A 13,099-nucleotide genomic window follows, 5' to 3' on the forward strand; every position below is an offset into this window, starting at 1 on the left:
ATATTTTTTATATATGTATATCTAAAGGTTGTTGGAAGAATAAAATGGGTAAATAAATGTCTAATTGGATTTTTTTGTAAAAATAATTGCATAACTGACTTATTAAGTGTATCTTAGTGAATACATGTATTAGCAACTAATGTTTGAATATGTAAATATCTGTATCAGTGTCTAACTTTCTCTATAAGTGGCTGGATGGGTTGGTGAGTAGCTACATGAGTGTCTGTAAGAGTTATTAGTTGGCTTTTTAACTATCAGTATGAGTCTCTGTATGGTTCGGTGGGGAGTATTACTTAGCGTATAGATGCATGATTGAGTGACTCACTGTTTGTAGGTGTTTTGAAGACAGCATGTGTGCAGGACTGTATGGGTGGATGAGTGTGCATGGGTGTGTTAGTGAGTGAATGACTGTCAATAGTATCTTTATGAGTAACTATATATGTTTTAATCTACTATATGTGAGTATTGATGTATTATATGTCAGAGTGTGACAGAATGGAAGAGTTCCTGTATAAATAAGTATGTGTTTCTATAATTGACTGTTTAAGAGAGTAAGTATGTGTATGTTTCTTTAAAGTAAGTGTAATGGTGTGTGTATAGCTTTATATGCAAGTAAATGTTTGATAGTTGATTTGCATGTGTGAGTATATGTGTGAGTAACTGTATGGATGAGTATCGGTGTGTAACAGGATGTATAGGTGTATGACTACATATAATGAGTGAGTACATGTATGAGTGGCTATATAGAACTGTTGGTCAATGAGTGGATGTGTATGTAGATGGTGGAATTACTGAATAGGTTGTTGTAACTGGTATTGGTATCTCTCCATTCTATTCAAAATTGTAGTTTCTATTTTTGAATATATGTATCAAAGGTTATATTAGGGTGAGAGGAGGTCTGCCACTCTTTCACAAGGATGATGTAATCAGTGATGTCATCAGTGATATCATTTGAGATGTCATCAGTGATGTCATGAGTGATGACACTGACCATGTCATGAGTGATGTAATATGTGGCTTCATCAGCAGTGCATTGCGGGCACGCGAGTTATAGTTAGCTGAACTAACTATAACGGGGGAATTTCAATGGTTTTGTATGAGTGAAATGTCCAGCTAAGTATAACATGTGTGAAACTTCAGTTTTTTTCAGTGAATTTCTAAGGTTTTTTAAATGCTTATACCTAACTATAACGTGCCTGAAACCTATGTTTTTTTTTACTGAATATATATTTGCACTGGAAAACTAAACACCCACTTCCTTTACAAAGAAATGGAAAGTTTGCATCTCTAAAACCTCTCTAATTTTTCAAGTTTTTCCTCTTCCACTCAATCTACACATCATCCACACATACACATCTAATTGCTGCATTCCTTAACTGTGATCATCAACTATTCTTCTATTTTATATTCATATTCAAAGTGCAAGCCCTTTATCAAGCCTTTTTGTTGTAACCACTTTTCCAGGAATTCAGCTCATACACAGAACTGTGCATAAAGACTTAGGACCTCAGTGTATTACGGTGTTCCAAAACCCACCTTACTACACAAACAACCTACCAGACTAGCAATCAGTGACTCATTGGTTCTTCGCCTTAGAGCAGTGTTTCCCAAACTGTGGTTCGCGGACCCCCATGAGTCCCTGACACATTCCCAGGGGGTCCACAGGCAGCAGTTTTAAAAGCACTGCAAAGTATCTTGTTTCATTAGCAGTTTTCAAAGAACAATACAAATTTTAAGATAACAACAGTGATTGATTTTCCTCCTGGAGGGACATGAGAGTTTTGTCCAGTGACAGCTGTGACTGAACTAATGTAACACAGAGGGTTAATATGCCTACTGCAAAGAAGTGTACCATGCATTTTAAAAAACAGTATTTGATATGCATCGGTCAGTGGGTTACAGCTTTTGTCACACAGATTATTTTGTTACACTGCAGTTCATAAGTGACAATCGTAATCTAGCACAGTCACCAAAAAACTCATCAAACAACTGCTTGCAAACTGCAAGGTACAAGATAGTGACATGCATTTTTTCAGTCTTTCAGTATCCTGATGCTTCTAAAAACGTTTCTTTGGGTGGAAATACATTTTTATTGTTAAAGTCAATGCTAACCACTGTGTTATATTCTGAATCCTGAGTTTGTGCTTCTCCAGACCAGCCTCCTTGGCTTAACAACACACTGTACTACTTCAGAAACGCAAGGCTGCACCATATTTACAAGAATATGGTGCAGCCCTGCGTTTTCCCTGCACTGGCGCTACATTTAATAGGGGAAGATTGTTTATGTGCAGGAAGGTCCCCCTTCCTGCACATAAACAATATTAAAATCTAATTTTGTCACTTCTATGTGTAATGCTTAATGCATCACACATGAAGTTACAAAATGTATTTTTTTTAAGATTGTTTATGTACAGGAAGGGTCGCCTTCCTGAACCTAAACAATCCAAGGCGTTTTACAAAAACGAGGAGCAATAAAGCATTTCTCATTGTTTCGCCAAGTTAAGACCAGGTTTTCCCTGGCCTTAATTTTGGCGCTGCTTCCCATTTACGCTGCTCTTGTAAATAGGCGGCAGCGTCAAAATCAATGTGTGTCGTAGAGGAAACGCCCACCACAACACGCACTGCCCACCGCTTTCAAGCTAAGCATTGTGTCAAAGGGAGTCTTATTTACAAGGGACCGTTAAGCCACGTTAAGTGGCTTAACGTTGCCTTGTAAATAAGGCAAAGCCCCTATCGCCACAGAAAACTCTCAGAAAGTGATGTTCCCATGGTGATAGGGGCTTGTAAATATGCCACTAAAATCATTAGTAATTTGAGTATTTGTTTTGTGTGCACATATGTGTTAATTGTTTCTGAATTACGGTTTTAATGTTTGAAATTTAAATCCTACAAATTGCTTGGGGGTCCCCGGCTTCCAGTGGTGACTATGGGGAGTCCTCAGGAGTCAAAAGTTTGGGAACCACTGCCCTAGAGCAAAAACACCAATGACCAGTCAACCCACAACATGCCACTTAGATTACATGAAGTTACGTGGATAACAATAGCACTCTTTCATTATAGTCTTACACCAGTCCAATACAAGATGTAAATAAAGAAATGTGCAACTTTGAAATGTTTATTTCTAATGCCAAAATCTCATGCACAGTACCTTAGATAATACAACCAAACATAATATCACAAACAAGGTTGTCAGCATTGTTACTATTCTATAAGATACAAACGGAAAAAGCATCCTATAATACTAAAGGTAAACAAATGTAAAATATACCTACATTTCACCATCCCTACCTAGCAGATTAGTTTATAACTACAGAAAGTCTCATAGGATTATATGGTCTCACCCATACCTCTGGTATTCAGCAGTAATAGATCACATTCAGTGTTCCACAAACTGTCAAGTTACGAATGTTCTCCAACTGTGTGTAACTTTGCCTCCACAATGCATTATGAAAAGCGCATGTATCAAAGGTGGACACAACTGCATATGTATTATGGCTCGAACTTCCGAGGATCATTCTGAATAACAGACACAGTATTCAAGATAACTTTGATGTTCCATGCTCTCACTATACACACAAAACTAGCGAGGCACTTTACAAATCTAGCATACCAAATTATTCTCATATAAAACAAAATACTCAGCCTTTTCTAAACAATATCACAAGTATGTGTCATGTGCAAAGCAGAGCAGGCAAGCAAAAATAGCGTGTAAGCTTCTAATAAATGCATGCTAACTTAACAGGGTGTGAGTGCAAGCCTCAGTCCCAAGGCACTCTTTCTTCATCAAAGCACGTGATATAAACGTGGGCCACTTAGAATGTCGGCTACTTAAAAACGCACACACCAAGACTAAAAACTAGAGTCAAGTTCACATTCCCCCCAAAAAGTTATTCGCTCTTTGATAGAAAGCAGTAGCTAAAAAATAAAGAATACGCAGAAAAATCAAACAATCTTAATCCAACAGCATGTAAGCACAGTATGTAGCAACAGCCTCCAACAGGAAGTCAGTGTTCTCATCTGAAAACATTTCAGCCATCCAATTCAATAGTGAGAATGAACATACATGTTCCTCAACAACCGGAGCCTCTATCATCATCGGAGGAAAACTCGGGTCATCTTCAATGTAACTGCGTGCCAACAATTCATGCGCCGCTGCAAAAACATTCCAACATCCCATTATTCCATGTATCACTGCTAAGGCCATGATCCCGCCGCCAGAACAGAGCACGTCATGAACCACTAAAGGACTCATCAACTGGTCGTAATCCGCGTTGGGAGACACCGTACTGCAGAGACACAAATCCAGGGCCCAGTCGAAATCACAGCTCAGGCAATGGAAGACAGGCTGAACGCATGTGAAAAAGGAGAATCGAAACGATAATGCATAAGCTGCACTCAACGTTGCAAGAGGCAGCGTGCCATAGTAACTAAGCATTCGGTTGCGGACCAGCAACAACCGAGAAATATTGTCGTCTGCTGCAAGATGTGCATCCATTTTTAAGTAAACTAATTAATACAAGCACACTGGCAACTAATGTGACCATTAAGCACAATTCACCAAAGATGCTGCAAAAAATGCATTGAAAAAACACCGACAAGACACCAAATATACTTTCTACAGAAGTCACAAGACCAATTCTTATAACTTAAAAAAAGTAAGCTAACCCCCTACTCAAGGACGCATTAAAGATAGTCTAAATTAACTCCTTAAAATTCCACGGCACGTCTGTATTTAACAAAGCATACACTCCTGTGCGGGTGTTTGCTACATGAAGGACAAATGTTTCTCTAGCAGATGTAAGAGTGACCTCTTTTTGAGACAATAGCGCTCTTATACGACTCATTTGGTTGACTCTGCTTTCAAGGTCGAAATCGACAGACAGATGGAAACATCCAGCTTCCCATGCAGAAGAATTAACACAACTTTTTTTTAATCAAACCCCACGCTCAGATACCGTAATCATGTAAGCATTTTCTAACATCGCACAATAAGACACACAGCTGAATCGGATCTTCAATAAGTGAGCACTTCTAACTATTCTCATAGCTCGCCCTGTGCTCTCATTTGACAGTGAGAGAGTGATCGCACCATAGTTTCTACTGCTAATCATTCTCAGCATACGCTACGAATACGATAAAACGGTGATCATTTTAACACCGGTCCTTGATAATATGCCCCGAATTTCATAACGCGCCCTGCATCGCAAAATGCCATGGAGGGCATGGAACGAAGCAGCACATTATCAACAACATAAGGCGATACATTATCACCGCTTTTATCGACAGAAAACTGCAGATAAAGCGGCAATAATGGGCTTGATAATAGGCCCTTGTAAATTCCCATAACAGCCCAGGTTCTGCTGTTACCCCGGGCTGCTATGGAAATTCACAAGGGCATATTATCAAGGCCATTATCGCCGCTTTATCGGCAGTTTCCTGCCCTTAAAACGTCGATAATTTTAACACTGGTCCTCGATAAAGCGGTGATAATGGGCTTGATGATAGGCCCTTGTAAATTCCCATAGCAGCCCAGGTTCTAGTGTTAACCTGGGCTTCTATTGCAATTCACAGGGATATCTTATCAAGCCCATTATCGCCGCTTTATCGGCAGTTTCCTGCCGATAAAAGCGACAATAATGTATCGCCTTTTGTTGATAATATGGACCATTGCTCTTTTTTTTTACCAGTAAATTTAGGTGCATCTTATCAAGGACCTGTGTTAAAATTATCGCCGTTGTATTGGCAGGAAACAGCCGATAAAACGTCGATAATGAGCTTCATAATACGGCCTTGTTATTTCCCATAGAAGCCCATGTTAACAGCAGAACATAGGCTTCTATGGGAAATAACAAGGACGTATTATCAAGCTCACCCTCCCAACATTAATAAAAAACTCCAGACAATGCAGGTACCCGGAGCTGGAAGGTAATTTTACATATTACTGCCCCAGATGGTGGCGTTCCCCACAACGTGTACAGGAAGAGAGGGAGGAAGAGCTCAAAACATTTTTTTTTCTAAAAAGACCCGAGGGGTGCCGCTCCCTGAGACTGCGGTGGGAAGAAACGTAACCCCCCCGCATACTTCAAAATAAGACCAGAGGAGCGCCGTTCCCCAGTGCTCGGAGCACCGTAAAAGCCCCCATCATGCAGAAAAATTGCCCCCGTAATTTGCCCCCCGGGACCTAATGAGTAAAACGGACTTCTACATGTTTTTTTCACTTTTTCCACCGTGTACAAGTACTGCACGAGTACCGCGCCATTTTTTATTTAAAAAAAATTAAAATTGAGCCTAAAGATCAATGTACCACCCCCTGACCAAGACTATAGGCTCAGAATGTTTCTACCCTGCCCCCTTTCCTTATTTCTCAACTTTGTTTTACTAATTTCTTGTGACTCTGCTCTCCCGACAAACAATATGGCTGCCAACACTTCCTGGTTTGGAGTATTGACAGCCAATCAGCATGCAGCTCCTGCTAGTAATTGTAGGTATTTACATGCGTGTATGCCACAATTTTTCTTTGAATAAAATAAAATAAAAAATAGAGCCTAAACATCCATGTACGACCCCCTGAGCAAGCCTAGGGGGTCAGAATGTCTCTACCCTACCCCCTTCCCTTATTTCTCAACTTTGTTTTACTGTTTTCTTGTGACTCGGTTCTAGCGAGGCACAAGATGGCTGCCAACACTTCCTGATTTCGAGTGTTGACAGACAGTTCACAGCCAATCAGCATGCAGCTCGCGCTCGTGATTGAACAGATTTCAGTACGCGTACTGAACTCCGACTCTAGATATCGCTGTGATTTTACTTGCAATTTTCTCAGAAACTACTGAACAGATTTACACCATTTAATAAAAAGCACAATCTGCGAACCAAACTCTACCTCTCTGCCAAATTTGGTGTAATTCTGTTCAGCCGTTCGTGCTGTAGCCCTGGCTAAAGGTCCTATGGAAAATTGCATGGGGAAAACATGTTTTGGGACTCCCCCTTTTTTCTCAGCCCCCACTTGATGAATCACCCCCAATCTTTCAGGGAAGGAGCGGAACCAAGCAGGCCATATTCTTGGAGAAATTCACGAAGATTCGTCCACCAGCGGCAAAGCTATTCCAAATAGAATGTTGTGGATTTCCTATGGAAACTAGGTCCTAACTACAACTACCTACTGGCGCCCGCCTGTAGGTAATATATATATATATATATATATATATATATATATATATATATATTCACTGAAAAAACCATAGGTTATAGACCATATATAGTTAGGAATTAGCATTTAAAAAAACCTTATTTTACTCACACAAAACCATTGAAATTCCATATATAGTTAGTTGCACTAACTATATATTGCGCACCCGCAATCCACTGCTGATGATGTCACATATTACATCATTCATGACATGGTCAGTGACATCACTGATGACAACATCCAGTGACTATGTTTCTGTAAAGTTAAAATATGTCTTACATATTGAAGAATGAGTGGATGTATAAGTGTCTGGACGAAGGATTTAGTAGGTGCATGACTGAATGTATGAGTGAGTGATTAAATGTGTCTCACTGAGTGCATGGGTTAGTGACTAAACTGTCTTAATTTGTGCATCATTATGTCTGTTGTTCTGTAAACTGCTGCATGTGTTGATCAGTAGCTATATGAGTAACTATATGGGTTATTGATTGATTGCCCAAGTATTTGCATGGGAGACTGAGTGTGTGTGTGGCTGGATGGGAGGTGTGTGACTCTGTACAGATCAATGTGTACTTGTATCAATGATTGTATAAGAGAGTAAGTATGTGTTAGTATATGGTTGAAAACGTAAGGTGCTCTATGTTTAACTGTATAGAGTAGAAAATGGAAGTGTGATTGATTCTTTACAGGACTGACTAGGTGTGTGAGTAACTCCATGGATGAGTGGCAGAGTGTGAGTGTCTGTATAGGTGTATGAGTGCATATGATTGTGTTGTAAACATGAGTGATTGTATGTATGAATGATTGTATGGGTGAATGAGTGAATGTGTGTGTAGACGTAGGAATCAGTGAGTACGTATGTAGTAACTAGTATTGGTGTGTCAATGGTTTCAAAAATTATACTCTGTTTTTAACACTGGGTGAAACAGAGGTTATATTAAAATGTGAGGAGATGCATTGTATTGTCACATGAATGATATCATCAGTGATGTGGTCATTGATGTCAAATGAGATGTCATCAGTGATGTCATTTGAGATGTCATCAGTGATGTCATCAGTGATGTCACTGACCATGTCATGAATGATGTAATATGTGACATCATCAGCAGTGGATTGCGGGTGCGCAATATATAGTTAGTGCAACTAACTATATATGGAATTTCAATGGTTTTGTGTGAGTAAAATAAGGTTTTTTAAATGCTAATTCCTAACTATATATGGTCTATAACCTATGGTTTTTTCAGTGAATTTCAATGGTTTTTTAATAGCAAATATCATAAGCTGTCGAATGTCAAGTACGTGGTAAGAATTTTTTTTTTCGTGTTTATGCACACTGATCTGCTTTGATTGCTGCCCCCCACCCCTCATTTCTATTAGGAGTACTCTCTTTGCAGATAGTGAAGGGTAGTTAACGCAGCCCTTTCCCCCTTTGTAATCCGTCGTGCCTGCTTCTCTCTCCATTTGATTGATTGTTCTCTTTGGTTCATTCTCTATTTACAAACAAGCACAGAGTCGCAATACTCTGTTTAGTCTTTGCAGATAGCGAAAAATGGTGTAAAAAAACAAAAGGAATCGAGCAAAATCAGTAGGCCACTAATGGGATCTCTTTTGACCTCGCTAAAATAGAAACATTAGGAACAACCTGTTGAAAATAGCAATGCGTATGTATATAAGCGGCGTTCATTTGTGTTCACAGTACCCCTTGTTGATTGTTTCAATCGAGCATTGAATTGTTCGAAGTTAATTCTCTTAACGATCTTCTCTACCTGCAAACGAGGAAGAATAGGAATATTCTATCTCCCTTTGCAGATAGTGAAGGGTAGGTAACGCAAGCCTTTAACACGTCGTACCTATTTCATTCCTCATTGATTGATTGATTGTCCGAACATTGACTGTTTGGGAATTAGTTCTTTTTGGAGGTATTCCCTGTTTGCAAATAAACGTAGGAAAATCTTTGCAAGTAGTGAAAGGGTACGTAATGCGGACCGTTCTCCCCCGTTGTAATCTGTCATGCCTATCTACTCCCCACTGATTGATGCACCTTTTTCACCCGGACCATTTACTAGAGATACGTCATCTGGCCCGACCAGAGAGCACCCCTAGTGAAAAGGACATATGCAATAATAACGAAGTGATCACTGTATCCTGTTAACAGAAACTTTACCATGAAACAACCTGGAAAGAAAAAAATAGGAAAACGAAAATCAGTAGGCCACTGATGAACATGAACTTTTATTAAACAACGAACAAAGAAACGATAACATAACGTAATGATAAAACCTATTAATGTCCTAGAAACAAGAAAACGTTAAAATATGCCAGTGGTGAGAGACCAGAAAAACAGTAAGAGAAACCAAATCACCCCTCGCTGTCCCACCGCCTGCCACGCCAAAAAAATCGATAGACTAGGGAAAATGCAAGTCAGTAGAACATCCACCCCCACTCTGGAAACTTCCAAGGTGGGGCAGGGTTCCGGCTACGCCCAGCCGGGAGCAGCCCATATAAGGCAGGTCCTGCTGCCACGCCTCGGCCAGGAGATCCTAACGTAGGGTGTAGCCGGAGGAGAGGCCGAGACCAGCGGGACCCGGCCAGGGGATTGCCTTTACAACGCTGAACAGTTGCAGGGGGGGGGAATGTCTCCTCGACCCTCCCCTCTCTCTCCCAGTCCGGCCGCGCTGGCCCTTGAGAGTTGCAGGTAGTCCCGCCACATGCTCTTCCGGTCCGACCACCAACGGTCGGGGGGCCGAGGCCGACGGGATCCGGCTGCAGCCGATAAACCAAGAAACCCGTTCATGGGGCCAGAGCCAGGGGCGTCCGGCCGACATCCACCGGAAGCCCGGCCCGAAGACGGACGGGACACTTCTTTCTTTTATAATGGCTGCGACAACACTGGAGGGGGATGTCTTGCACATGCCTCCGACCCCCCCCTCGTCCTCATCGCCTGGTCCGGCCATAACAAATCTCAAGCGAGACGCCGTGGGGTGCACTGGGAGGGAGAGACGGTGCGAACAGGCCTCTCCCGCCTCCCCAGGTGGAGGCTTCCCAGCTGCACCCTCAGCGCTCCAGGCGGTGGCATCCTAACAACTACAGTGCTGCACAGTTTCGGAACGACCTAGATAACGGTTCTTCCACTGTGGCCATGCTGCAACGTCTCGCCCGGCAGGGTGGAGCCCGTCCGCTCATGTGACCCCGCGATCGCCGGTAGCTGCCGAACTCTCAAAATGGCTGTCGACCTGGCAAGAGCGGGCCCAACATAAAGAAATGGCCCGGTCACTGGTTGACTCCACCACCGTAGTCCTCCACGACCTTGAAGATTCTAGAGGAGCCGCGGGAGTCTCCGACCCCCGATGGGGAATGACTGCCATGATCGCCCGTGGAGTGACGAAACTGTATCCGCGGGACGTCGGCGCTCCCATGCTGGCGCCAGCCTCACTTTGAATTACTACAATCCTGCAGACCTCACTTCCGGTGAAAGCACAGTGTGACCCGGTAGGAAAAATTATTGCACCCCCTCCCCTTTTGACTGATAGTTCAAACCACCGATCCTTTCCTTTGCCCTTTTAACGGAACTTTGGACTGCCTCCCCCTCTTTTACATTTTCTAGAGAAAACAAAACATTAACCACTACATTAGCATAGCAGTTGACACCAGAACTGTTTTCAAATTGAAACCAACAACATCTTCAACAGAATCCTTTTTGTTTCTGCTGTGACCCTGCTACAGCACAGGCATTGTCCCCAGCAGTAATTCTGCAATGCCGGTAAGAATAGCTGTGGTGCCTACTGGACTCACTCACCCCCGCGGCGCCCCACGCCGTTTTTTGCTGGGCGGCAACTTACTAGACATCACTTTCGTGCCATCTAGATTTCAGCGCGTTCTGCTGCCTTGGAACTATTCGCACAACAGACCGCTACTGACAAGAATATTTCATTATTGGTGCTGTCAATTTCAATAAATCTATTGGATAATTAAAAAGAAATTGCCACGGTCTCTTCGTTGTTTAAATGTTTTTACTGTTTTTGTTTTGTTGTATATATTTATATGTTATTAAAGTTTTATATTCCTACTACTTTGTTGGAGTGCTATATATTTTTAATGTGACACATAATTGTAAAAACTTTGATGTACAAAGAGTCATTCCTGGAATCTTCCGCTTCAGGCTCGGTCCCCTCCCCAATCACAATACAGGATGGTTTTCAGATAGTAGGAACGCGTGTGCTGTGACGGATCACATCGGGTGTGGGCCTTGATCTACTATAACTCCTTTGAAGAGGGGTGATTCTTTACAGCTGGGGCCATAAACTACATCTGCAGGGCTAGCTGATAGCCTAGGACCGGCCTGGACATTCGGACACAGAGGAAGAGGAGTGTCAGAGGGTGCGGTAGTGAATAGGGCGAAAGGGAGGTGTCGGGCGGGCACAGAGTGTGATTCTCAGGGAAGAGCAGCGCAGATGGGGGAAGGTTTATTGCCCATGCATAAGACAGAGAGCGGTGGTGACCAGTGCCTGGGGGAGATGCTTACGAGGGTGAGGAGCCATGCTACGAATCGACAGCGTGCAGAGAGTGGGTCTGGTCAAGACATCTAAAATGGCTGCCGTGCACGACAAAAGTGTGGCATTTCAAAAAGGCAAGATGGCGCAGACAATGTTTTTCAACACTTCCTCATTTCCTTCGAATCGAACGTTAACAGACGTTGGGGCATATTACCAAAGTTAAGCGATATTTATCGCTAACGATGCTTACCAACCAATTTTTTACCACTAAGCATCGTCAGAAATTATCGAAGATAAACCTTACTATTATCAAGGTTTATCGCAAATGCGATAATAAACGGCCGCAATGCATGAATATCGCTAAAAACTCAGCGATATTCATGCATTACCGAGCTAATACTCTTAGCCATGTTATCCACCTCCCATTGGATAACATGGCTAAGAACTGCTCAGGGCAGGTGTTACTTTTTGGAGATATTCGCGCTTAGCGCGAATATCTCCAAAAGTTGGTAATAGGAGATAGATATCTTGCATGTTGTAATGCAAGTTATTGTGGTATATGGAACTCATACCATAATCTCTCAGGAAAGCAGAAACTGATCCTTTTGGGACCGCCTAAAAAGGCCTAGGGGGTGAGGAGTACTCTACTTTGCCCCCTTTTCACGTTCCGAACTATTTTATTTTACTCTCTTCTGTAATTACACAAAATAGCAGCGATAAGATGCATCGGAGACACACAGTGAGAGAAAGGAGGCCGGAGATGAAGAAGAGATGTCAAATATACATTGGAGATAATATAGTGGCAGAAGGGAAGTAAATATGAGTAAACTTACCATGTAACATAAAAATGTTGCACTCTATACTATAAGTCTCATTTTATACTACAATCACTTCGCTACAACCTCATAAATTAAAAATAAAAATAAATAATGTCTCAAACAATTTTTGATTTCTAAATATAAATTTATTCTTCAGAATTTTCTAAATTTGAAACAACTAGTAACATGTCCTCATCAGTAATTTCCTCTTCAATCATCTCATCTGGAATCTCCTCATTAAAAGTCTGCAATGATGATTCTTGTAACTCTATGGTCTCCAAACACTCGATAAATTCGCCATCAAGAGATTGATCAAAAAAATCATTCAAGTCATCTCCTCCTTCTGACAATATTTCATTATTGGTGCTGTCCATTTCAATCAATGTAGTGGAATCATTCAAGTCATCTCCTCGTGACAATATTTCATTATTGGTGCTCTCAATTTCAATCAATGTAGTGGAATCATTCAAGTCATCTCCTCCTTGTGACAATATTTCATTATTGGTGCTGTCCATTTCAATCAATCTAATGGAATCATACAAGCCATCTCCTCCTTGTGACAATATTTCATTATTGGTGCTCTCAATTTCAATCAATGTAGT

At 41.6% G+C, this 13,099-nt stretch overlaps 1 protein-coding gene across 2 annotated transcripts in view; it reads right to left on the reverse strand.

The window, feature by feature from the left end:
* The window catches only part of LOC144770987 (histamine N-methyltransferase A-like), a 333,433-nt gene that overhangs the window by 229,493 nt on the left and 90,841 nt on the right, over nucleotides 1–13,099 (reverse strand). The gene's annotated exons all lie outside the window — the stretch shown is intronic.

This window comes from Lissotriton helveticus, chromosome 7, assembly GCF_964261635.1.
Source record: "Lissotriton helveticus chromosome 7, aLisHel1.1, whole genome shotgun sequence".
NCBI lineage: Eukaryota > Metazoa > Chordata > Amphibia > Caudata > Salamandridae > Lissotriton > Lissotriton helveticus.